The 25,090-nt window shown below is 43.8% G+C and overlaps 1 protein-coding gene across 5 annotated transcripts in view; it reads left to right on the top strand.

The window, feature by feature from the left end:
* RGS6 (regulator of G protein signaling 6) overlaps nt 1-25,090 on the top strand; it is a 585,560-nt gene that overhangs the window by 431,025 nt on the left and 129,445 nt on the right. The gene's annotated exons all lie outside the window — the stretch shown is intronic.

Below are 25,090 nucleotides of genomic sequence, written 5' to 3'. Positions count from 1 at the left end.
TTTCCACTTCTGGAAGGGGAGGCCGATGGAACCTATGCATAGAGTTGTCATGAAGAGTAACTGAGAAAGTGTCCTTCAAGCCCGGCACAGTGTGTTTACCAAGAGCTGCCTCCGGGGTCATTATCACCATCTCCACCGACATTATGAAAGGAGCCGAGCCATCTATCTCTCTTTACAGGAAATGAAATGACTGCCACTGGGGCCCACCTCTAAGGCAGAATCATTGGAAGCCTCTCTTACCACTCCGGAACGCAACATCTGGGTCACTCCTGACCCAAGTAAAACATTTCGCCCACCCCTATGGTCTGTCCTCCTCCCCCCACACCTGTATAATGAGAAAAGAAAGGAACTTGATTGTTGTCTCAAAATTGGCCTAAAACTATAAATATACATATAATCCTAAACTACATAGCCTAAACTATAGGGTGAGTCTTTTTTTTTTTTTTTTTTTTTTTTGTAGTACGCGGGCCCCTCACTGTTGTGGCCCCTCCCGTTGCGGAGCACAGGCTCCGGACACGCAGGCTCAGCGGCCTTGGCTCACGGGCCCAGCCGCTCCGCGGCGCGTGGGATCCTCCCGGACCGGGGCACAAACCCGCATCCCCTGCATCGGCAGGCAGACTCCCAACCACTGCGCCACCAGGGAAGCCCGAGTCTTCATTTTTCACACGGGTTTTGAATTCCAAAGAGTTCTCGTGGGTGGCCCTCTTGAGGCAATGTCTTTGTGAACAGCAAATACCAGGGAACTTGCCCTATTTGTGATCACCGATAAACTCAGAGGAAGGGAACTGGTTTTAAGTCCTCGGCACACCATGATTATAAAGAAAACAGACCGACCGTTTATGGAGAAGACTGTGGATATACATCAAGACCGTCCTCTCACAATCCTCCCAAAGAGGAGGCCGTGGCAGCAGCATCTTACGGACGAGAGGTCTTTGCCCAGCAGGTCACAAGGGCAACACCGGGATTCGAGCACAGGTTTGTCAGATCCCTAACTCATGCTTCCTTTTACATTTTATCTTTAGCTCCCTATAAATAAGAAGTATAATTGAATAATCTAAGGTGTGGCATTGCCTTTTTACAAGATAATCGCAAAGATACAGCAAACATTCCATTTATCTGAAATTCTCTAAAAAGCAAAACTATCGTGACAGAAAGCAGATCAATGGTTGCCTGGAGCTGCAGGTGGGGTTGGGAAGAGAATCCACGATGAAGGGGCACCGGGAAACTCTTTTAGTTTTGAGAACTGTTTTATCTTGATTGTGATGGTGGTTATACAGTTGTATACAGTTACCAATGTTCATCAAATAGTATGCTTACAGGAGTGAATTTACAATACAACTGCACATATAATTTTTATGCATAAAAATTTTATAAATTTTAAAATATTTTTTTAAATAGAAATATATATAATATACACAACATCTCTTTCTACCCTCCCCCCAAATACAGAAATGAAGAAAGAAGTCTGATCCATGGAAACCTATAGGGCGTAAGAACAGTTAGACATGGCATATTCGTTTGCTCGGGCTGCCGTAACTGAGTACCACACACTGGGTGTTTAAACAACAGAAATGTATTTTCTCACAGTTTGGAGGCTGGAAGTCCCAGCTCAGGAGGCTTCTCTCCTTGCCTTGTAGATGGTCATCCTCTCCCTGTGTCTTCACATCAGCTCCTTCTGTATGTGTCTGTGTTCCAATCTCTTCTTATAAGGACATCAGTCATATTGGATTACAGCCCACCCTAATTACCTCATTTTAAGTTAATTACCTTTTTAAAGATCCTATCTCCAAATAAAGTCACATTCTGAGGTTCTGGGGGTAGGACGTCAACATATGAATTTGGCAGGAAGAGGACACAGTTCAGCCCACGATAGATGAGGAATGGTGTCTGAGGTTCTTTATTTACTAATTTACTCACCTTGGTGATATTTGAATTTCTTTACCAGGAGCATGTATTTATAACTTAAAGAATATATGTTGGGGCTTCCTTGGTGGCGCAGTGGTTGAGAGTCCGCCTGCCGATGCAGGGGACACGGGTTCGTGCCCCGGTCCGAGAGGATCCCACATGCCGCGGAGTGGCTGGGCCCATGAGCCATGGCCGCTGAGCCTGCGCGTCCGGAGCCTGTGCTCCGCAACGGGAGAGACCACAACAGTGAGAAGCCCGCGTGCCGCAAAAAAAAAAAAAAAAAAAAAAAAAGAATATATGTTGGAGAAACATACATATTTTTTTTTCAAATACAGCAGAGGTAATCTATAGACCCAAATATGTGCCGACGAGCTCAGTAGACTGTGCTCCTTATTGGTCTCCATGATTTGTAACTTGTAAACTGTATCCGTTATGCTCCACGCGGATGCCATAACTCGTACAGTCCTTGCACACGGCTGTGCAAAAATTATAACTTTATTCTTCTGTGACTGAACTTGATTTCTCTGTGACACTCCTTTTCTCAGTTGCATGTGAGTTTGTGGGGGCAGGCGTGGGGTGTGGTTTCCGGCAGGGAAGGTGGGCAACTCTTCTGGACCTTTGCCAGTCTGTGGTCATTCCTCCAGGACGGTATCCTGTACATAGCCTCCTGCCTACTTGTCCTCCTGTCCACACGTGTCACTGCTGCATCCTCTTTGTCCCAACTCTAAGACCTCTTTGGTTTTGACTCCGGAGCTAGACTCCCTGGATTTGAATCCCAGCTCTACTTATTACTGGCTGTGTGTCCTGGCCACTTTACTATATCTCTCTGTGCCTCAGTTTCTCATGTATAAATTAGACGTATTTATAATAAAAGTACCTACTTTGTAAGATTGTGGGGAGAATTAAATGAGTTAATGTGTAGCAGTGTTTAAAATAGTGTCTGCCCCATGGTAAGAGCTATATTCTGTAAAATGTTTCCAATTATTAGTATCAGCAGTAGTATTGTTCTTGTTACCTTTCATGTGCTTCATTGGTCCTTTATTTGGAAGCACACAAAATACTGGATTTACCCGTTAGCTGTGAAAACTCTACTGGGAGTCTTGGGCCCATCTGCCAGACACATTATTTCTGCCCCTACATCATGCTGGGAACACAGCTTGTGCAGACTAGGGTGCAGAGGGATGTGGGACTTCCCAGACTCTCTGTATTTCCCTTGGGAGGTGGAGGGATGCAAATTATTTATGTCCCAGATGCCCAAATCTTTGTTGTAGCAACTGTGCGGCTAGGTACCCCGGCCCCTCTGCTTCCTTCCCTTCTCTCCTTTGCCAGCAGTCCACACACAGACTGCTTTTCCTGGGAGGTCCTCAAAGAATGAATGGGCTGTTGAGACTCAGACTCAGAGATATGACTCTTGGTCGACTGGTTTTGCTGAGTCACTCCCTCCCAAGGCAATAAGTGAGATTTCTCTGACTGCTCCCTGGGGCAAAGGGCAGGACACACGCTGGGTGACGAAAGTGTGGTGGGGCAAAAATCCTTTAAATTGACGCACCAAAATATTCCCAGACAACACCAGGGAAACTTTGTAAAGGTCCCTGCAACATCCGAACGTGAAACTCTGTTACCTGTGTCCCACCACCAGATCCCCAGAGCCTGACACACGGTCCAGGGAATATTTGGAAACTGATTGTGAGAGCTGTAACCTCCTCGGTGGTATAATTGTTTACTTCCCAAGGTCCACCAATAATTATGGCTGGTTAATTTGGTTTTTTTAGTCATTTAGACACAAACTGTTTTTTGAGACTCAGGGGGCAAAAAAATCCCACAACAGAACTGTTTGGATAGCTTACAGTCAAGTTTGAATGCTCTGTGTAAATTAATGAAGTTGAAGCCTATCTCATGTGAATTAAAATCTTGGAGTCACGTTAATGAAATGAGCCTAATGAATTAATTTTCATAAATTCTTCTGAGTCACTCGTGCATCCTCAAATTAACAGTAAAAGTCAAACTAGAATTTAAAGTTTGGGTCCAAGGAGAGCACACGCTGAATAAACATACTTGCGTAGTTAAAGACTCAATAACAGATGGTAGGAACAGCAAAGTGCAGGAAAACTGCAAAAGGTTTTTCTTAAAAAATAAATGGGTCCTCAAAAGAGATGAATGCCAAACCTCTATTGCCAAATAAAGCAGAAGATTTTAAGGAGCCGTGGTTCTCAGTGGAGGGTGAAGCCTTTCACATCAGCTATATCAGTGCCTGGAAAAGTCCCAAGTATGGATGTGAGGAAGAGGTTTAATGGGGAAAAGAAAGAGAACGTTGGGACGGTTGCAAAACGTTTCAATTATAAGCCCCATTGTCACGGGAAAGGTAGAGATAAGTACTAATTTCATAAATTTAGCTATTACACCAGTCTTCCCAAAAGTCATCGTATTTGTCTAATAAAAGCCATTTACCATGATAGCTGCCAGAAAGTGTAAGTGTAGAATCATAATATACTAGAGTTTAAAGGTGCTTTGTGATCTTCTGGCCCAATTGATTCATTTTACAGGCAAGGAACTCGGGACGCAGAGAAGTTGGCTAACTGGACTCTCCAAGGTCTCGTGACGAGTTAGTGGTGTAATCAAGGACTAAAACCAGGCGTCTGGCTCTCAGTCCAGGGCTGAGATGTAGCCCCGACCCTCACAGATTGGTAGCGACTTCTTTCTGGGGCCACAGATAAGCACCGATCTTCTAGAACCTTCCTATCAGGCTTCATATGCCAGGGTTGTATCCAGAGCTGAGGAGGGTGCTGTCCTGGCTGAAGGGAGAGACTGTGAAATTCAAACATTTTGGCAAATGCAAGCACATGGAAAAATCAGCTGAAATCAGGGCAGAAAGCTTTTCTTATTTAAATTGCCATTGGAAAGAAAGGTGAACACTTAACCATAATTCATGAATGTGATAATTGTTTTTTTCTTCCACGGAAACTCACTAATTTATTCTGAAGGGAATGATACGTTTCATTTCCATATTCTGCTTTTACTTTAAAGAAATTCAGACTTCAAGAGAAAAAAAAGTTCAGCACTGTATTGGTATTGTGATTGCTTCAGTAGTTAAGGATATCAGTGCTCATGACTTTGAAAAATCATTAGCAAAAACTGGCCGTGAAAAAGGGAAATCCGTTTAGTTCCCAACAACCATCCATCTGACACGAGTTAATAATTCCTTACCTCGCGTTGGAGAAAAGCACAGCACCTAACCGTGTGCCATCAGGACTGGCTTCGCCACAGTGGCTGACCCTGAAGAACCCCCAGGGCTGGCCGGGCTCCTTGCCTTCCTTTACCTCTTGTTCCCTTAGTCATTTCCTCCTGCTCCTCTGACACCTTCTTTTTTTTTTTGCGGTACGCGGGCCCCTCACTGTTGTGGCCCCTCCCGTTGCGGAGCACAGGCTCCGGACGCGCAGGCTCAGCGGCCATGGCTCACGCGCCCAGCCGCTGCGCGGCATGTGGGATCCTCCCGGACCGGGGCACGAACCCGTGTCCCCTGCATCAGCAGGCGCAGTCTCAACCATTGCGCCACCAGGGAAGCCCCCTCTGCCACCTTCTTCATCTGTCTAGCATCTTTTATTTATTCATTTATTCCACTGATACTTCTTGTGCCAGGAAGAAAAGTTAATTGCATGCCAGGCAAGGTATTAGGTGTAAGGAACACACAATGGAAAGCAAAATAGTCCACCCTGCCCTTCCAGAGCTTATAATCCAGGTGGCAGGAACATGAGGCAAGAAATCCCACAAATAAATGAACTATTGGGCATGTGATGATGCTCAGAGGAGGGGGACACAGTGATGTAAGAGATGACCACAGGAGAATTCCACTAGGCTGACATTCGAGCTGAGATATGAAAGATAAGTTGGCGTTAGCCAGGTAAAGATGGCTATAGAGAGCCAGGCAGAGGAGACCGCATGTGCAAAATGCCTATTGTGGGCGAGAGCACAGCGAGCTCATGGGACTAAAGGATGATCGTGGTGGGAACAGAAGAAGGCAGAGGAGCGTGGCCTGGTGGGAGGCTGGAGGGGCGCATAGGGACTTTGGTCTTGAGAGCAGTGGGAAAGCACTGGAGGTTTTATATAGGGATGACGTGATCAGATATGAATTTTGAAAAGGTTGCTCAGGGTTCAGTCAGAGAAGCAGAAGCACTAGGATATAGCACTGTGTGTACGTTTATGAATATCATTGTAAGTATAAATATGAATATATGTGTTTGTTACAGGGAGTTGACATTACCCAACTGTGATTGCTGGATAAGCGGTCTCTGTAAGAGTATTGCCTTCACATCTGATCACCTGATGGAGCTCGTACTCCACAGGATGGGCAGTCAGCAAGGGAAGATGGATGTAAAGTAGGGAGAGTGAGGAATAGCTGGGACCCACATGCACACACTGGACCCTATAAGACTGAAACCATGTCAGTTCTTGTTGCCTCCCTGATGATCCAGTGGTCCTGCTGGACGATGCTCCCGTCATCATAGAGATAAACACACACCCAGTCCAGGAGTCAGAAGATCCAAAGGAAAATCCAGGGGAATGTGGGACAGTTGCAAGCCTGGATGCTGCCCACCCCCCAATGAGATGAGCCCCCATATAATGGACAACATGCGTGTCCTTATCTGCTGCTTCACGGCTGCTCTCGGCACAGGAATGTCCCTTGTGGCCCCACCCTAACTGGAAACTCTGGGGAAAGGCAGCCTGGGGAAGGTGGTTCAACCTTGCCAAGATGAAGCTTTACAAAGCTACTCAGGCAGCCTGGCTACAGTGTGGAGAGAGTGCGCAAAGCCTTCCACATTCCTCTCTGGCAGCTCCTACCCTAGTCTCCTGGGTCAGGTATGCACTTTCAGGGTTCGTAACCTCTCCACTCTGCATGCCAGTTGTAGGGGGGAAAATTTGGAATTCCCAGGTGAGCTGCCAACAGGCAGAGATAGGGAAGCAGCAGCTAATAACATTACAAGTCCGTTTGGCAGCAGTGCAAGCTCCCACCATCACAACTAGAGCAAGTGGAGCGGGGAGACTCTCTTAATGGCCAAATCAAGTAAAGAGTGGCTGGCTTCTGAAGATAATACCGAACCCTACGTGACGTGTCCTGGGAACAAAGAGTCTGACATCATTCCACCTTTGGTTTGTCTGCTCAGATAGCTAGGGTGTTTTTGTACCTTCTCCTGCCTGAGGCTCTCCAAGCTGCACACCACGAGAGGATCTGACACAGTTTGGCCACCTCTTTTCTCAGAGTGTTAGGGAGCCAGGACGGAGCCTGCAGCAGGATATTCTGTGATGTAAGATGGGTATTTTTGGTTATCAGTAGCTCAGTGGTCCTTGAATCTGACTGTATCTTAGAATCACCTGTATAGCTTTACAGCCTTTCCAATGTCCAAGCTCCCCAGAGCTTGGGGTGGGGCAAGGCATCACAAGTTGGTAAATCTCCTCAGGTGATTCTAACATGCAATCAGGGTCAAGAACCAGGGTTCCAGTCCTCTTGTTTCCAGATAATGAAGCTGAGTTGTAGAGAAGTTAGGTGTGTTGACCAACAGGGCCACAAGGAATAGAACCCAAGTCTCCTAACTCTGAAACTCATCACTTTCCATTGGGTATCCTTCCATATTCTAGAGGTCAAACATAAAGTAAAACTACATTCTCTCCTGTGACCTAAGAATGTGATGATTTTGAAAATATGTTATTTATGAAGACAGGTGGTGAGATTAGTGCTCAGTCATTCATTCAAACTCCTAAAGCACATAGACAAACACATACGGCCCTGTGATCCTAATGCTGGCAGACCCAGCGGATTCATTTACCATGTCCATAGCACGAGAAGAGAAAAGAAAAAGAGACAAGTCTAGGAATATATTGTTCAGTGGAATGCATTCTGCAATGATTCTATAAATTACAGGAGAGCCTTAATAGCCAATAATTAGGTCTCCTAAAAATGGAGCCCAGAGCCTCTGTGACAGCCTGCTTCAAAAAGGACTGTAGGAATGGTGAATCAGATTTAGAAAACTTTTGTAAATTAACAAAGCAACATTCAACCTACACTCTGTCCTCATAAGTATCATTATTTCTTCTAAAACAAACAAAATCAAATTATTGGACATTTTCAATCTATGGCAATAACATGTTATACCAGTATCTACTTTTACTATCTCATTTTTTTAGCTTGAAGAAAAATTGCAGTCTTGTTTCTATAAAAACCATACGTGCTCCTTCTAAAGAATTCAACAGTTGCAGAAAAGTACAAAGAAAAGAAATAATCTTCCAAATCTCACCATCCAAACATAGCAACATTGAACATTAGGTAGACATCAGTTTACACTCTTTCAAAGAGTGTGTGTGTGTATGTGCATGTGTGTGTGTGTGTGTGTGTACACATACACAGATACACAGAGAAAGAGAGAAGCTGGCTGGCTGGTTACATAGACGAAGTATAAAATTGGGATCATACTCTCAGGCCCTTTTTAAATTTAAATATATATATATATTCAGATTGATTTTACTTATGTACAGAAGTAAAGGAAACTGAACTAACTCTGGAAGAATTCTGAAACTCATATGTTTCTTTACTACCCAACATATGGTTTCCCTAAACATGCCTTAACAAAAATGATTATAAAAGTCATTGTAGTCATAAAATTTTTATTAACTACATGGTTCAGTTTTATATAGTATCAATCGACCCCCTGCTATGGAAGGATATTAACTTCTTCCCATTTCTCTAGCTCCCTCCTCCCAATTTTTGTAGTTTATTCTCATTTTTTCATTTAATATATGTTCACTGAGGGTCTCCTTTGTGCAAGGCCCTCTCAAGGTGCTGGGCCAATAGCTATAAGCTGTAGACAAAACAGACAAAATTCTCACCCATCATCATCCTTGCATTTTAATAGAGAGGAAAAAGTAAATTACAATTTTTTTTTTTTTTTTTTTTTTTGCGGTACACGGGCCTCTTACTGTTGTGGCCTCTCCCGTTGCGGAGCACAGGCTCCGGACGCGCAGGCTCAGCGGCCATGGCTCACGGGCCCAGCCACTCCGTGGCATGTGGGATCCTCCCGGACCGGGGCCCGAAGCCGTGTCCCCTGCATCGGCAGGCGGACTCTCAACCACTGCACCACCAGGGAAGCCCTAAATTACAGTTTTGATATTGTGCGGATTCTGTTCACTAGCCGTAAGTCTCATAATTGCTCAGTATCGTTTCTATATTCAAACTCATTTGATGCTTATGTATAGGTAGAAGTCTGGCATACTAGACAGATAGCCAAAAACACGTTTATGAAAATGAGGTGATACTATAAATTAACTTTTGTCATGGAAAGTCAGCCCCATCCTTTACATACCTTCTTACATTCATCTCTCACCACATACTTCTCCAATTCTGCCTCGTGAGAAGGGAAAGTTCTCTCCTTTCCAGATTCATAGGGAAAGTTTCCCCATCATGCTAACTCCCAGGTTTGATTTTAAGGCGGAAGGCGGGGCTGGGGCGGCAGCTGTAGGCTGAGGCTTCCTCTCCTGCTTCTCTGCAGAACTGCCTTGGCTGCCAGCTTGGAAGCATGTGACATTGCATTATGTCCCTTTCCCTTTTTGGTTGCTGGTGATAAAAATTTTGATTGGTTTTCACTATTTTGATGTTATTATTGTTCAGCTTATTAAGTATCAGTAAATTAGAGAAACGTTATGATCAGTCTTTGCTATCTTATTTTTACCAACAGTCTAACTCTTTAAAATACCATTATGAACACAAACCCCTGATATAAAATCAAACCATAATGTGTTTCCTGGAGTAGGGATAGAAAGATATGTTAACTAAATTTTCCTTGTCCGCGTCATGTTGGATCAACTCCTGAAGAATAATTTCTACTCCGTCTCTTGTAAGCTTTTCCAGCCCAGGTTTGTTCTTCTGAAGAGCTCCAAAGCAGATGGGAGAATCTTTGATAATTGGCAAGGTTCACAAGACTCATTATTGCAACCCACTCAGTCATTTGTGAGGGTATCACAACTATGTTGTTACTAGAAATAAAGAGCCAATTTCACAAACGATTTTATATATGTGAGATGTTGCCACATGAGAGGATGATGAGAAGAGATTGACTAGGTCACCTCCCAGGACACTTCCAACCTGGAGATTCCGTGGCAGTTTGGGATTTCCAAATGATTCGAATGAGAAAGAAAAGGAAAAATATCTAAATAAATCAGAAAGCTACATAGGAAACCTTCTGAAGGGCCCAAATATTAGAAGGATGAATGTAACAAAGCAAGGAAGGTAAGGAGAAATAAACGTAGAGTATCCAAAGCTGAAAGAATGATATTAGGTTAATGCTGAGAAGGGTTAGAGTCTTGTGACCTATACTGAGGTCAAAAACAAGAACAAAAAGAGACATATTTGGAGTGACAAGAAGGGTGAATGAGGGTCTCAGAGGAAGCTGATGGCTCACTGATGATATTTGAGGCTATTTTCTTAACATCTTTATTGGAGTATAATTGCTTTACAATGTTGTGTTAGTTTCTGCTGTATACAAAGTGAATCAGCTATATGTATACATAAATCCCGTATCCCCTCCCTCTTAAGCCTCGCTCCCACCCTCCCCATCCCACCCCTCTAGGTCATCACAAAGCACCAAGCTGATCTCCCTGTGCTCTGCGGCTGCTTCCTACTAGCTATCTATTTTACATTTGGTAGTGTATATATGTCGACGCTACTCTCTCCTCGCCCCAGCTTCCCACTCCGCCCCCCGTGTCTTCAAGTCCATTCCCTATGTCTACCCCTTTATTCCTGCCTTGCCACTAGGTTCATTAGTACAATTTTTTTTAAGATTCCATATATATGTGGTAGCATACGGTATTTGTTTTTCTCTTTCTGACTTACTTCACTCTGTATGACAGACTCTAGGTCCATCCACCTCACTACAAATAACTTAATTTCATTTCTTTTTATGGCTGAGTAATATTCCATTGTATATATGTGCCACATCTTCTTTATCCATTCATCTGTCGATGGACACTTAGGTTGCTTCCATGTCCTGGCTATTGTAGATAGAGCTGCAGTGAACATTGTGGCACATGACTCTTTTTGAATTATGGTTTTCTCAGGGTATATGCCCAGTAGTGGGATTGCTGGGTCATATGGTAGTTCTATTTTTAGTTTTTTAAGGAATCTCGATACTGTTCTCCATAGTGGCTGACTATTTTAATGAAAGGGTTTTTTTAAAGGTATGGGAAGAGTATAGAGAAAGTAACAAGGGATGGAGCAAGTTGGAACCTGTTGAGAGTAATTGTTTGGGAGAGGACTCAAGACAGAAGCAGTGGCTCTCAGTGGTGGACCTCAGCCAACCTATGGAATCAGGCAGGGAGTGAGCTAATCCCACTGCCTTTCCATTCCCCCACCTCCCTCTGGTGCTACCTCCCTTTGGCTGAACCAAACCAGAAACCAGAGGGCAAGAAGACCCATGAATCCTCTCCATCCAGGAACCTCTCCAGGCTCAGAGCAGGGTGGAGAAAGGTGGTGATTCTGAGAGACAAGTTGAAGACATCCAGCAAAAAGGACAAAGAGGGGACAGAATTACTTACTACATAAAGAGGTTGAGTTGTTACAGTACTTGACAATAAGAAAGCAGATGAATTCAGTGTCTACTTCATGTTTATCTTCTCTATCAGAGACAATGATCTCACTGGTAAGGAAGGAACAGGATTGAAGGCAAAATGAAGCCAAAATGATCAAGACGGTCAACCAACACCTACCCGTTTCAAACCCGCTCAGTCTGTGGGCCTATATGAATTTTTATCTAGGAGTGCTGAAAAAACTTATGTTCAGTTTCCAGAGAGGGTCAAAATAGTGTATTGTTGCATTTATGATAAAATTACTGAAGTTAGAAGGAATGTTTAAGATCTCAAGTATCTGACTTCCGGAGAATATTCAATGGCACCTTGCACAGTCTGGCCGGGAATATTGCTGGGGAAGTGGTGGTGTACAGTAAAGATGGGCCTACCCCGGGTGAACAGTAACACACAGTGAATGTTAACTAGCAGTGAAGTGTACATAGCATAGAGGAGAGAGGGCACAGGATCCTCTCTCTGGCCCACACGTTTTTGTAGAAGACGTATACTCATATCAGAGTTATGACTGATTCAAAGCAAGAAATGAAAAGCAATTCTGAGTGACTCAGTTAAGATGCCTCAGGGTATGGGAGGGGTGGGAGTTCTGGATAGATGGAAAAATACTGCCTGAAGCTTGAGGGAAGGTGTTTGATGAAGTTTGTCTGATATGCATTGGATGGAATCACAGCCAGAATGTTCCTTCTCTGTTGGACGAGCACTGCTTCTGAGCTCCAGATTCCGGATCCTAAGAATGGCTCTTCATCCCTCAGGGAAACCCCTGTCGCCCATCGCTCTGCCTCCAATCAGGATGCTGTGAGAGCTGTCCCCATGAATGCAGAGATGCTGCTAGCAGCCTTGCATGCCTCAGGACTCTGTCTTTGTGGTCCCATAGGGCAAGCATGACAAATAGGCCAAATGAAAAAATTTTTAGAGATCTCAACTGATGGACCAAATTAAATGAAATGTTATGGAATGGAATTTTATGGTTTATGGAGCTAGTTTGTCTATCATATGCTGAAGATGAGCCAGAATGAAGGCTGAAAGAGTGGCAGGGCTGCCTCTGCTATTGCTGCCACAGGTGGAAATACAGTGCCTAAGTTAAGAGAAGTGACAGTCTCCTTGTATTCTGACAGGGCAAGCACACCCGAAGTGCTGTCTATATGGCGAGGCATCCATTTTCAGAAAACAATGACGCATCTCGGCGTCTCACTGGGAGAGTGACCAGCAGTGATGAGGCTAGAAAAATCTGTCAACATGAAGACCAGTGAAAGGAAATGGGGACCCCAGAGAAGAGAAAAACTGAAAGGGGTTCACAAGAAGTTGAACTTCAGTGAGATGAGGTTGCAGGGAAACCGATTTTAAGATCAGTGTAAGGAAAAAAATCCTTGACAATGTGACATGTTTCCAAATGGAATCAGCAGCTCTTTGGGATGGGGTCACTACAGTGAGAATATGGGAAGAGAGCTGGATGACACCTGTCAGAGAGGCTGGAATTTATCCCTGCAAGGTCTTGACTGCCTTCAATCCACTTGTTCATGAGCCTCTGAATAGTGAGGGGCGGTAGGAAGGTAACATGGAAAAGAGAGGGAAGAGGACCTTCTCATGTTATTTTCACCTTTCCTTTTCCCTGAAAAAGTGACTAGTCAGTCTACTCTTAGAAGGGTGGGTGGCAAACTGACCCAAAATGACTACTAAATAACAATCATCATCATCATTTACATTTGTTTAGCTATTTAAACTTCTGAAAGGACTTTAACAAAGCAAAGACAAAAGAACTCGCTTTCAGGAGAACTGGGTTCAGTGTCTGGCTCCACCAATGACTAACTGTGTCACCTTGGGCAGTCACCCAAGTCTTAACTTCCCTCTTGGTAAAGTTATCCCATCCACTTAGGTTGGTTGTTGAGAGCTTACACACGATGACATAGACAATATTTGTATATGTATATATTCAGATGTGAATATGTAGAAATGGTGACCACCTCTAACCCCTGCAGCCTCATGTCACCACATGTAAACTCACTGAAGCTCCCAGTGACCAGAGTTTTGGGGAAGCACGACCTCACCATTGACACTGGGTCTCCTTGCGTCCCCTCAACCCCAGCTGAAGGAATTCACTGCCAGGGATGTCCTTTGGTGATGGGGTTTAATTTTCTACTTACTGACATGTCATCAGCTTTCACTTCCAGTTGTGGTCTCTGCCTTGTAGCTTCTTTCCAAAATCAGAATGTTGTTCAGTTTCTCAGGGCTGCTGTCTTCTTGGTACAGCAGGGCCCTCTCTTTTCCAGGTGTCCTTGGATTGCTGAGGATGTATGCCAGGTCTTAATGTTACTATAGTCAGTAAATGGGAGGGGGGAACGGGTTAGGGTTAGGGTTTAAAGGTATGCAGAGGCCTGGGGAAAAGACTTTTGACTGCAAAAGAAAATGCTACTCAGCAAAACATCAGCCAAGCACTTTATTGTGGCCATCTGAGTTTTTCTTGCTGTGAAAACTGACACAGAGGAAGTTGTCTGTGGGTGTAGGTGACCGGGGACTGGAACGGCACAGAGGCTGCTGATTGTTTATGAGTGGAGTATAGGCTGGGGCTCTTTTCTATCACCAGCTGTCAGATTTATCCCAAAGATGTAAAGAGCCCCATCTATAGTGACAAGTTCCAATTTTGTGTTTTCTTTGTGTTTGACATGTCTGTTCTTTCCTTGTAGTTGAGGTGCAGCTATAGAGGTATTTTTACCTGAGTATTTCAGGGCCAAGACTCACAAACCAACGACACAAGAAGGTGTCTGTTGGTTACAGGTAATAGCCTCAGGAAAATCAGCCTCGGTAAGGAGGGTGGCGGGCTGGCAGCAGCTGCCGCCTGGGATTTGCCCAACACAGGCATCCAGTCTTGATTTCATAGATGGGCTGGTCCATGCTGTTCAGATATCTACAGGTAACATGAACTCAGACCTATGAAAATAACTCACGAAGATGACTAAGGTCACATTTGGTAATGAAAACTATATGCAATTTTCTTTTGTTACATTGACGTTGTTATATACTATTCATAATCAATTATATTGATTTGTATTGTATCGTGTCATATTGTGTTGTAGATTCTAATACCAAGTCCCAAGGTCTTGCTCTCTTAAAGACTGGTGACCACCTTTAACTTATATGGCGTAGCACTGATAGTTCTGGAATGATCTGGGTCCTCTCCTATATGTCCCATGCAGCATTGCCCCATGCCACCTGTGCTAGGGTGCCTCTGTGTGTGTGTGTGTGTGTGTGTGTGTGTGTGTGTGTGTGACCCTCTTAGTCTTTGCTTGTGCAGTTGTGCAGGGTACCATCTTGCAGCAGTGAGTCTGTACTGGTTACTGTCTGTGGAAAGCCTCCAGGACATCCGGCATTGCTATTCCCTGTTCCTCCACTGACTGCTGTATTCCTTAGCTGCCAGTTTCACCCCAGCACAGTCAGTGCTCTTCCAGGCAGTGATCTAGAATAGCCTCCTTTTAAAGCCCCCTGTGTCAAGAAACACTACTTCCTTTTAGAAGCTGACTTTGTATGGAAACACAGATGCTGTGACCTTTCTAATGCGATGACATTAAAATTCCCCCAGCAGTTGAGGCTCAAGAGAAGGGACCATCTCACAGCCTCTCAAGAGATCAAAAACACCATTACCATTGGCATTTTCTTAACTTATGCTCCACTGTTACCATAATATTTGTTGCAGTCTGTGTTCACCAGGAGGTGACCAGTGTAGGAACAGGGACCCTAGACTTGAAATGTTACAGCCAACTAATTAAACCACAGGAATTGCTCTGCTTACTGATAGCAGCCAGTCTTCCCCTCTACACCACCGGAGAGAAGAAGCTTTATGCAAAAGATATGCTTCCGAAAGTGTTGTATTTAAATCAAGTTTTAATAAACCAATTCATGCTGGTTAATCCACTAATAACCTTTTTAAAGGAAATGTTGAGAGTCCTTTTTTGTCATTCCATCATGAAGACAGACTTGCACTAAGCATTTTTAGATTGAATCCAGGCTATTTATATACTAAGATCTACAGACCCGCCCCCACCCCCAGTGGCTCTCAGGTGACTTGAGGATTTGCAGATTCTATTAAGTTTTTTAAATTTTTGTGGTTTTATTTTTTATGATAATTGTTTTCAGTTTTTCTGATCTTTTCAATTTTATAACTATATATGTGTGTATATATATATATATAACCTAAATGATTCCCTAACCTAATGTAATATATATATATATATATATATATATATATATATATATATATATATACACACATAACCTAATACCACCTAAACAACTAAGTACTACCGAGAGTTTTCCATGTCTCTGTTCTCAGTCCTGCAGGTAACCTAGACTTCATCTAAAATAACATCATTTAACTTTAAATATTTGCAAGGCATATCTGGCTGTCATTTGGTTAACAGCATCTGTCTTGTACTCATTTTGTACTGTGTTGGAATCTATCACCGGGTGAAACTTCCCTTTTGCCATGATAGGTACAGTTAAATGACATTTTTATAGACCGGGAGTTTAGTTTCTTAGGGCAGTTAATAGATCGATTTGGCATCATGGAAATGACATAGTCCCTCACAGTCACATGCGACTTGAAGTGTCACAGTCTAATGATAAGGGACAGAAAAGGGCATATTAGGTAATTGGTACATTTCTGCTAAATGAAGTCATGGCAGGCTGAACAAACAGAAGTTTCACAGTAATTTGGAAGGATAAAATGATGGGGGAATTGAGTCATCACAGGGAGTTGGCCCTGTGGCATCGTCCCTGGTTTACCTTGCTAGCAGGTATCTTTTCTGGGTTCCATCTGGATACATAGCCATTTTAGCAGCAAATACAGAAAGACTCTTACTTTGATGAAACAAAGTTGGTTTTTTTTCAATTCAAGTATAGTTAAGTTACAGTGTACTGTTAGTTACAGGTGTACAGCAAAGTGACTCAGATATATACATATATATAACATATATAAATATGCTTTTTCAGATTCTTTTCCATTAGATAGCAAATATAGTATAGTTCCCTGTGCTCTACAGGAGGTCCTCGATGTTCATTTTTTTATATATAGTAGTGTGTGTCTGTTAATCCCCCTTGGTAACCACGAGATTGTGAAACGAAGTTTTTAAACATGTATTTCAGGGTACACTTGGATTGGTTCTGTAAAAACTAGTACATTATTTTAAAATAATAGCAGGAATAATAATGCAGACTCCAGTGAGGGGGGTCTGTGTTGTTCAGAGTCCAAGGACTGAAGTCAGCAAAAATAAGACACATGAATTCATCCTTTGCCACTGTTATTTATGCCCTACAGAAATGGCAGCTGTGTGTGGTTGGGCTTCAGAGCACAACAGCCTCCATCACAAGAATAAATTCTTAATTTGAATTTTACCCATCTGTATCTCTGTACTTAGTTGTGCATTCACTTGTTGTATACTTGTATAAGAACTAAAAGCATAAAAAGTTTAAGCCTAGTTCAGTGTTTGTAACATTGAAATAAAAATCATGTAAATCAGTGCTGGAGCGCCAGGAGAGCTCTAGATACATGACTCAATTTTGAGAAACCTTGAGCTGAATATTTCTATCCTCTGCAGACCCCAAGCAACAGGCTTTAAGGCTGGTGTCCTTTTCTTCTTGTCACCTGTTCTCAGCTCTGAATGGGGGTTTTGCAAATATGCCAGCACTGCGTATTAAGCCTCAAACTCATAAGGCATCAGATTTGTAAGTGAATCTGATTCTCTTAATTTTAATTCCTCAAAGTGTTTTCAGTTCATAAAGTTAACCCCAAAGTATAAAGGGAACCCCCCCCCCCCCGCCCAAGATTAAACCTAAATCATTCTGTTTAGAGTCTTAGACCTGTTAGTGGACTCCACGATGCTGTAAGGAAATAGTAGTAGACCCTGACCTCAGGCTCTGGTTCTAATACAACATGAGTCAGGAGCTGCCCACTGCAAATAGGGAACTCATCCCCAGATCCAGGCTCGGGAAGATGTAAGCACCTCTCTCTTTGAACACTCCAAGGCAACTAGAGGGTGTGGGTAAGAGTAAGGGCTTTGACAACAGGCTTCCTGGGTTCGAATCCTGCCTCTGACATTAGCTATGTGACCCTCTTAATTCCTCAGTGCCTCAACCACAAAGTGGGTCCGATGATAATGTGAATATCCCCATAACAGTGTAACGATTAGACAGGTTAATGGGTACATGTAAAATGCTTAGAACAGTGCCTGGCACATAAGCATTCAGTAAATGTTAGCTGCTAGCATGGTAATTTCTTTCACTATTACTACTGCTGCCGCTGCCGCCTGCACGGACAAAGGCACTTAACCCTTCAGGCACGGATCAGCACTGCATCCTGATTTTGACATCTGCATCAAGGGAAGAAATGATTGCAACAGCCAGTGTGCTGGTTTCAGGAATGCTCCCTGCCAGCTGAACTGTATGACAGGCACCAGACTCTGGAAAGATTTATTGAGATATGGATTATGACATTGTCAAACATTTTTCCTGGTCCACGGAAAGACCTGCAGGCCGGTAAGCCTGGAAAGGTTCAGCCCTTCAACTCCTCCATGTATTCATTCATATCCAGTCCCTCACTCAGCCAACAGCTGACCAGGGTTCAGTGCATTTGGGTGAAGGCAGCAGCTGAGCCTGGAAAGGCGATTTGGCATTAGGCTGGGAAGGGGCAGAAAATCAGGCTGAAGATTTTGGGTTTATTTATTTTTTCCAGACCGTAGGGAGCCTGGATTTGGAGATTTCTAGACCCTCTGGCACTCTATTAACACTGCTCCTACAAAGAAATCACCCCTGGGGTGGCAGGATAACTCCGTGGGAAGTATGGACTATGGAGCTGGTTCTGGGTTCAAATTCCAGTTCCGCCACTCATTTGCTGGGTGATCTTGGACAAATGACTTAGCAAATCTGTACTGCAGTTTCCTCGCCACCGAAATATACATGAAATACACATACGATAGTACCTAACGGCTGTTATGAGGCTTAGGGAGTTACCTGTGTAAAGCACACATGGTGCCTGGCACATCACAGAGCTGTGTTGGTGCTAACTGTTATCCTTCACCTGTTTGGGCCTCAGTCTCCACATCTGTAATGAGAAGCAAATGGACCGCATACTTTCACATCCTTTCGTACTCAGGTTTCTGATCAGCAGATCTAAGGCTGTGCTTTCAGTTTAACGTGGTGGTGGTTATAGGGTAGCCAGGAGGAGGTACAGGAGCTTGGAGGCTGCCCGGGCTTCACTGTTATCCCTCCTTCCCTCTGTCCCCCACCCCCAGCCCGGACCTCCCTGCAGAAGCCCTTTTATAGATCCAGGCAGTGTGGGAGTCGTCCATGGGGCACATATAACCTCCTCTTTTAATGCCAGTGTCTAAACTGAAACTTCTTTGCCAGGAAATAGAATTGGGAAGGGGGGTAGAAGGAAACTAGAGCAGGGTCAGAAAGATAGGGAAATTGTTTGTTTGTTTTTCTGTAATAATAGTGCAGCCAGGATGCAGACTGAGCGGGCCCAAGGATAGGAGGCACACCCACAGCTGAGAGAGAATGTCCCAGACCTCCCTTCTCAGAAGGCAACTGGAAGCTTATTTATCCTGCCAGGCTGCCATTCTTTCTCACCTCTCTTCATCCCTTTCACTGTCTTCTTCTGTCCATGAATCCCAACAGATAAAAGCACAAATCTGCTGAGAAGATGCATGTCACAAGTGGTCAGATGAATGACAGCCACAACTCCATATAGATAAGACCCAGGCTGGCGCCTAGGCTGGCCTGGGAGGGGGTGGGGGGAACACTTGCCATTATCAAATTGTGCGATTTAGCAGATGTCCGGTGGCAGGCTGGAATGATAGTGAGTTAATCTGTTTTCCATGCACTCAAGGCTTTTGCCAAACAGAGGTTCTCTCTGAAGACGCAAAGCTGGAGCCAACCCAGGGAGCAGGCTGCTCAGATGGCATTTCCCAGCCCGCTGCAGTGGACACCAGTGAAGCTAGCTGGACAGATGAGCAGGCATAGGAATAAACACAAGGGCTCTTTTTCTTACCATGAAAGAAAGACACTGCTAATTGGCAAGAAGTCATAGGGTGTTTGTATTGTAATTAGTGATAATACAAATACTATTCAAAGCTAGCATTTATTAGCAGCTTGCTTTCCATGGCATACTTTTTCAAGTACATTACAAGTACTAGCTGGTTTTATCCACACAGCATCCATAGAAAGTCTCTGCTATCATTATCTTCAATACCTGAGTGAGGCAATGGAGGTGCACAGAGAAGTCCTGTAACTTGCCCAAGTTTACACAGCTTGTTAGTAGCAGAGCCAGGCTATGAACTTGGGCAGTCTGGCTCCAGAGACTGGGCACTAACCATGCCGTAAGCCCACTTGTGCTGTAGGCGAGAGACAGCATGAGGACACCAGAGACCAAGTCCTGTCAGCTGGACATCAGAGTGTTTAAGTCAAGTCCAGATCCTTTACACAAAATACAGTGTGTATGGGCACATGTGACTGTTAATTCAATCACCTGTCTCCTGGGTTCCTGCTGTGTGCTGCACTTGGCTGGACTCTGTGAGGTGGAAGAATCAGATGCAAAGTATGGCCCTAAAGACCCAGTTGGTACAAACAGTCTCCACAAATCATTATAACGCAAGAGAGAAAATGGTAGATACTTAAAGAGAAGTATAGATAAAGTACTGCAAATTCAGTAAGGGCGGGGAGACTCTTTGCACCCATGGTATCAGGGAAGGCTTCTCGGAGGAGATGGCCTTTGTGGTAGGACTTGAAATAGGAGTAAAACTTGGAAATGGAGTGGAGGGAGGGAAGGAGCCTCCAGGCAGGGCAAGTTGAGCCAAAGAGGTTGGTTCAGGGTGCAGTAAATGATCCAATTTGGCTGCCTGTGGCTGTGAGACAGAGAGATGGACCGGATGACCAGGAAGGCTGTCAGCAGTGGGCCAGGTGGAAGGAGGAGGGGTATTGGTCGGAATCAGAATGGACTCAGAAGTCAGCTTAGCCAGACCCCTCAATTTACAGATGATGGACCCAAGACTTGGCCAAGTGCCTGGAACAATGCAGGGTTTAGTTAGTGGCAGAATTAAGTCTCAAATCTAGGGCTTGCCCCAGATTTTCTTTGTACTCTCCACCCAGTGCAAACATGTGGGTAACAAGGATCTCACAAGGCCAGAAAAGCTTCACTTTTTAATTACACGTTCTCTGTGAGGGTCTCCAAGTACATGGCCTGTGTTTGGAGTTAGTCTTAGCCAAATACTACCCAGTATTGCAGATGAGGATCAGCACCCACATATATTGGGAGAAGCTGAGGATTTGAGGACCCAGGGTTTGCTGCAGACACTTTGAAGGAGCGGGGCCTCCGATCCACTGAGACCGCTGGCTCAGTTACACTTCTTTAATAACCGGTCATCATTGCTGCATAATTTACGAGGCCTGGTGCAAAACGCTTCCTGCGAGCCTCAGCTCACTCTGCTGCCCCCTCCCACTGTCCTTTAGTAAATCTACAACTTTTCTTTCCTGCCTCCTCACTTTTTCCCTTTTATCTTTTGGACCGCCACAATTAGCATGTTGATGTAATCCGTATAACCGGAAGATCCAGGAACACTTTTAAACTCGTGAAAAGCCTTTACAAGTGTCTTTTCGCTATAACCATAGGTTTCCCTTGGCCTTCATTATTTGCCTCTGGAAGGTGCTATAAATGACATCAAACAGATTTCAGATCTTTACCTCTGGAAGCAAGAAATTAAGCAGTTATTCAGGACACCGATGGTTATTAATTTAAAAGAAATTAAAAATCAATTTCATAATCCCGGATCCTGGCGTTTTTTCCTAATCGGAGATGCAGCCTGGGAAGCATTGTGGCTTTCAAGAGCAACAGCGCCCCGGTGTGGCCAATCTGTGTATTGCAACCCAGAGCAATTGAAAACTCAAGGCGGGAAGAAATGCTGGCCTCAAGCGAGGACCCCAATTCACCAGCAAATAACTTCTGCTTTAAATCAACAGGATGTTTGTACCCAAAAAAGATGAGTTCAGTTAGATTTTATTGAGCTGATATTCTGTCTTAAAATTTGAAGAGGATTTCTTTTTTCATTCCTGTGAAACCAGGAACAAAAACAGAGCCACATGGATGGGTTGGAATCATTTCCATGATTTGAAAGTGTGGGGCGAGTGGAAGGGATGCGATTGGAAAGAGGGGTGAGCTGGTAGGTGGGAGGGAAGATCAGTGCAGAGATGAGGAGTGGCAGGATGGGCTGGGAGACGGGGAGTACAGGGAGGATGGAGTGAGGTTTACCTGGTAGTAAGAATTATGGAACATGCAATCGTTTGTATTTTAAACTAAATCAAAGGCTGCACAGAAATATCTTGCAACCCAGAATGGAGAAGTGCTGTCGCCAGAATCCAGAATTGCCTGCTATAGTTTGATGCCTTTGGCGGCTGCCTTGCCACCCCAAGCTGACTCTCCACACCCACTTGAGAAAGGATTTAGTTTCTCCTGACTGTGAGCTCAGTGTGTGGATGCCGCCCCTCTTGCTGCATCTGAAATCACCTTGCCCTGACCTCTGAGGGGCTGTGGTGGAAAAGGAGAAGCACTGGACCTGAAACCCCAGGGCTGGGTTCTATTCCCAGCATCAGAGGGGAGACGATATTCATCACTGATAGTCTTTATTGTTCTTAAATTCTCTGTGGACAATGCACCCCAACTGCCTGCCCACGCCTACAGCTCCCACTGTTTCCTCCCTTGGAGCACACAGTACTACTCGTCACGTGCCACGGGGCTCCAGTTTCCTCATCTGAAAAGTGAGAAAAACGCTCCCTGTTGACCTTACAGAATCGTTTCAAGAGTTAAATGGGTGTGAGAATGAAATTCTTATATCGTTGTTATTGTAATATGCAACTTCATATCTGATATACTATATAAATAAATATAAAAGATAAAAGATACATATCTTTGTTATCTATTATAATAAAGGAGTGAAATAACTTAGTAATTTCTTGTTAGTGTCTACCTCCTTGGAAAAACCAAATCTAGAGAAATGAGGAGTCACCGTTTGCTGTGGAAAGATGGCCCTCGGGTTAGAGTTGGGTAAGAGAAAGAAATCTCATTTTTCTCAGGAGAACTCAGTTCCAGGTCAGTAGGCCAGTCCAGGAGGATGGGAATGCCCTGTGTACTCAGGAGTGGGTACCCGTATAAGGGTGTGGGATTGTCACACTGAGGAGTATCAAAGGGACAGGTAAACTGGGGTCATACATGGAGGAATTTGCCATTCAATCGGTGTGGGAGGTCAAATACAAGTGGAGTCACTTATTAAGAATATGAAGAGGCTTGAGAGAAAGGCCACGTGAGGATAAGTGTTGGAGAGATGCATCTACACGCCAAGGAATGCCGAGGATTGCCAGAAACCACCAGAAGCTAGGAGAGAGGCATGGAACGGACTTTCCCTCCCAGGCTCCAGAAAGAACCAACTCTGCCAAAACTTTGGTTTCAAGCTTCTGGCTTCCAGAAGGCAATCCTTCAGCAATGTTTTGAGTGAGAAAGACAACTTCGGAAGGATTCTTTCAGGAACCATTGTCGGGGCTGCTGGCTGTAGACCAGATTGTGAAATAGGCAGAAATCTGTCCCATTTATAGGGCCTTTTCTCTTCCACCCATGTTTCCTCCATGTAATATTTGCCTGTCTCTCATGCATATGCTGAACGGCCTCAGGCTGGCTTTCTCCTCTCGAAAGTAAATGTCTGGCCCCTAATTCTAAGATATAATATGAAATAGAAATAACATCAATTTAGTCATTGCAAGATCCGTTATCACATACAAGTCAGGAGTGAAGGTCCCTGCCTCCCTCCCCCCAGGATTCAGACTAGCTGAAAGCTTCATTCCCGTCCATTCATTCACTCCACGCTGGACTGGGGTTATGGTGAACAAAAGTGGAGCCTGTCCCTCTCTGCAGGTGGTTTCCAGTCTCCTGGCGACATTTACTCAGGCAGTGAAGCCACACAGGTGGCATTTCAGGCATGAGTTGGTTTCAGTAAACAAAGGTGTGAGGTCTCCTTGGGTGGCCGGCTGCTTGGGGCTTTTCCTGGTAGGGCCCAGTGCTTTGTCTGTACCTAGACAAGCCTGTGTCTCCCTGTCCTGGACTGTCTTTGCTAGAATGTCCCAAGTACTGTGGGCTCAAGTCCTTCACATTTCTTGCAAGGCACTAATTTTGGGGTGAGTTTTCTACGGGTTTATGAAGTTTCACTTCAAAAGAAAAATATGGAATAGAAAGAAGTGAAGTGTAACAAATAAATAATCCAAGGCTTGTTCAGTTTAGGGGTGGCAAATAAGGACACGGTGACTTTTCTTGAGTTGATGAGGTCCAGCCAAGGGCAGTAAACCTGAAATGCTATTTATAAGCTTCTTGCAGTGAAAACTCTTGAAAGAAGGGTAGTTCTTCCCCCGCTAAGATTCTGTGATTCAGAGAGATTCGAAAAAGGGTCTTAAGGCAGAGATAATATCTGCCTTTAACCTACTAAGGAAATGAAAAATTATATCATTGATGATTATTCCTTGATGTGGAACAAATGCTATTAATCCTTTCTTTAGTGTCATTTCAGGCCTTCTCATTCACAGATGTTCTTATAGCTGTCTCCTTAGCAATTATCATGCTTATATAGACACTACTCACTGTAAAACGCTCTGAGAGCCAGGAATTGGAGTTCCGGGTGGCATCGCTATAATCTCTGCTCAGGGCCAAAGCCTTCTGTGCAAGTGGTCTTTGAATAGAGTGGAATGTGTTTGGGGTTTTGCTTATTTCAGTTTATAAACCCTTCCGTGATAAATGTTTTCATTTTGAGTTCAGATCTATGTTTTAGATGATGCTTCAGTGCTTAAAACAGTGCCTGGCATGTAGGAAGCATCCAGTAAGTATATGTTGAAGGAATGAGTAAACGAATTCAACAAAAACTTATAAAAACTCATCTCTTTAAAATCTAGACAATATTGCAAGCATGACAGCAAAGGCAGAAACCATAAAGAAAAGAGTTGATAGATGTGAACATAAAATATTTTAAAACACTACCTCTAGGGGCACCTTAAATGTAAATGACAAATTGGAGGAGGGAAAATTGTGCAGCACAAATTTCAGATACAATGTTATATCCTTAATACTTAATGAGTTCTTATTAATCAATATAAAAAGTTGGGTACCCCAACAGAAGAAATATGTATGGTGAATAAATGTATTAGAAACATTTAAACTTAAAAAAAGTGATTTTCTTAAATGGGCTATCATTTCTCCCAATCAGATTGGCAATGATAAACAAGAATGCTGGTTAGGTTATAGGGAAAGAGGAATAAGTGTGCACTTACAGAGGGAGGAGAATTTGGTTCAGCATATTCTGAAGGCCAATTATGCCATAGATTCTGAAGCCTTGAAAGTGATCCAGAAATTTCAATTTCTTTTTTTTTTAACATCTTTATTGGTGTGTAATTGCTTTACAATGGTGTGTTAGTTTCTGCTTTATAACAAAGTGAATCAGCTATACATATACATATATCCCCATATCCCTCCCTCTTGCGTCTCCCTCCC

The sequence above is a fragment of the Tursiops truncatus genome, chromosome 2, assembly GCF_011762595.2.
Source record: "Tursiops truncatus isolate mTurTru1 chromosome 2, mTurTru1.mat.Y, whole genome shotgun sequence".
In the NCBI taxonomy this organism is placed as follows: Eukaryota; Metazoa; Chordata; class Mammalia; order Artiodactyla; family Delphinidae; genus Tursiops; species Tursiops truncatus.
This window is presented reverse-complemented; position numbering and strand designations above follow the sequence as displayed.